This window comes from Spinacia oleracea, chromosome 2, assembly GCF_020520425.1.
Source record: "Spinacia oleracea cultivar Varoflay chromosome 2, BTI_SOV_V1, whole genome shotgun sequence".
NCBI classification, from domain to species: domain Eukaryota; kingdom Viridiplantae; phylum Streptophyta; class Magnoliopsida; order Caryophyllales; family Amaranthaceae; genus Spinacia; species Spinacia oleracea.
In genome coordinates, this window is record NC_079488.1 from 82,924,952 (window position 1) to 82,927,319 (window position 2,368).

A 2,368-nucleotide genomic window follows, 5' to 3' on the forward strand; every position below is an offset into this window, starting at 1 on the left:
AATTAGGATTAGGTGGAGAAACCTACACATCTTTGGATATTGTGTACGTATGAGAAAGCTGTTCATATTTATGGTTTGCAGTCTAGAAGGGACAAGAAAAATATTGTTCTTGGGGAGAAAAGAAAAGAGTTTAATGCTGGGGAAAACCAAGGGTATTTCAAGAGGAATATGAATGAAAATGGGAATGGGAATGGATATGGATATGGAAACTTTCAAGGAAGGAACAAACAGAGACACAACAATAGGAACCAATCTGAGAGAGTGTATCAGTGTAAGATGTGCAATAACAACCATCCTGGTAGGAATTGTAAGGGAGAATTAATGAACTGTAACTATTGTCAGAAAAAGGGGCATAGGGAGTATGAGTGCTTTACTAAGCAGAAAAAGGAACAAAATGGTAATGAGAGTGGTAACCAGGTGAAGTCGGAATTTAACCAGTCAAGAAATTAGAGTTCGAAGCCTATAGGGTCGCAAGACAGCCAAGGAAACCTCCATAAGTCTGCTAATTAGAATAACAACCATAACAAGGCCCCGGGTAAACTGTCTGTGATAAGTCGAAATGAAGGTGAACGACCTGTTGACTTAGTTTCTATTACTTTTCTATTAACTCCGTGCTAGTTAGAAAGTTATTTGATTCAGGGAAAGCTTATTCTTTTGCTTCGTCATCTCTTATTAAGAGTTCGAAGTTAGTAGATTTTGAGGTGATTGATTTACCCGTTAGTATTCCTACTACTGTAACCATAAGGTGTACCAAATTGTTTAAGAACTTGCCTTGTGAACTATTTTTTTCGGTTGTGTGAGCTAGATGTGAGTTAAGAAGTCGAAATGAAGATCGAGGATGTTCCAATTGTGAATGAATTCATGGATGTGTTTCCTAGTGAGATTGCAGGTATGCCACTTGCTAAGAGCCGTTGAGTCCCATATAGACTTAGTTCCTAGAATGACGCATATATCTAGAGCACCATATAGAATAACACCTCCTGAAATGAGCTAATTATGACACAGTTGCAAGAGTTGTTTCGTTAAGGGGTGTATTAGGCCTAGTGCATCACCGTGGGGAGCTCCTGTGTGTTTGTTAAGGAAAAGATAAGAGTATGGAATTATGCATCGATTTTAGGGAGCTAAACACCATCAAGAACAAGTACCATTTGCCTAGGATAGATGACATGTTGGATTAATTGAATTAGGCGAGTGTGTTCTCGAAGGCTGATTTGTGTTTGAAGTACCACCAATTGAGAATAGCTGATAAGGGCCTAAGACCTCATTAGGATTCGTATTATCATTATGGGTTTAGAGAAATGCCTTTAGGGTTAACCAATGCACCTGCCATAGCATGGATTTGATGAATAAGATTTTCCACGAATTTCGAATTAATTAAGTTCGTTATTATGTTATTGATGATATCCTGATTTATTCAAGGAATGAGAAAAAGCATGACAAACACTTAAGGATTATTTGGAGACGCTTAGAAAGCATCTAGTTTTATTAAATGAAGTATACAAATCTTGAAGTCATGTGTGTATAAGTGGCACCGACGGAAAAGTGAAGGACTAAATTGATTGAAAACTATGTTACGTGAGGGAATAAATTTAAGAGAAGATTCGAGTGGTCCAGGATCGTTAGATATCATTTGGCGTCTTGAAAAGATGAAAAGAAATATATGAATTGGTGAAAGAGCTAGGAGTTGTGCCCAAAAGTTATACATCCATGAAAGGCATAATGAGGTTTGGTAAAAAAAAAAAAGAAGAGTTGAGCAGAAGGAGTCTTTGTAGATCCTGCTAAGATTCAAGCTGTGAGTGAGTGACCTACTTCAAAGAACGTGTCTGATATCTGAAGTTTCCTAGGCTTAACTGACTATTATAGGAGGTTTGTGAAAGACTTTTGGAAGAAAACAAAACCAATGACCAACTTGTTGAAAAAGGAATAGAAATTCAAGTGGAGTGAGAATTGTGAGGAAGCTTTCCAGATTTTAAAAGGAGCATTTGACCTCCGCACCTATTGTCGTGTCAATTGAAATCTTATGAGGCTAATTACCCTACCCATGACCTAGAGCTAGCTGGTATTGTGTTCACTTTGAAGATTTGGAGACCTTACCTGTATGGCGCAATTTGTAGATCTTTACCGACCATAAAAGTCTGAAATTTTGGCAAAAAGGTCCAATGAATCTAGGGGACGACATTGATAACGATACTGCTGTCCACACTGCAACTGATGGTCAGCCTGAGAGCACTAACCAAACCATGGGAGATATGTTGAGAACATGTACTATTGACCTTGAAGAGAAGTTGGGAGATCATTTAGATTTGATTGAATTTTCGTTCATCAATAGTTACCATGCGAGCATTACGATGTCACATTTTGAGGAATT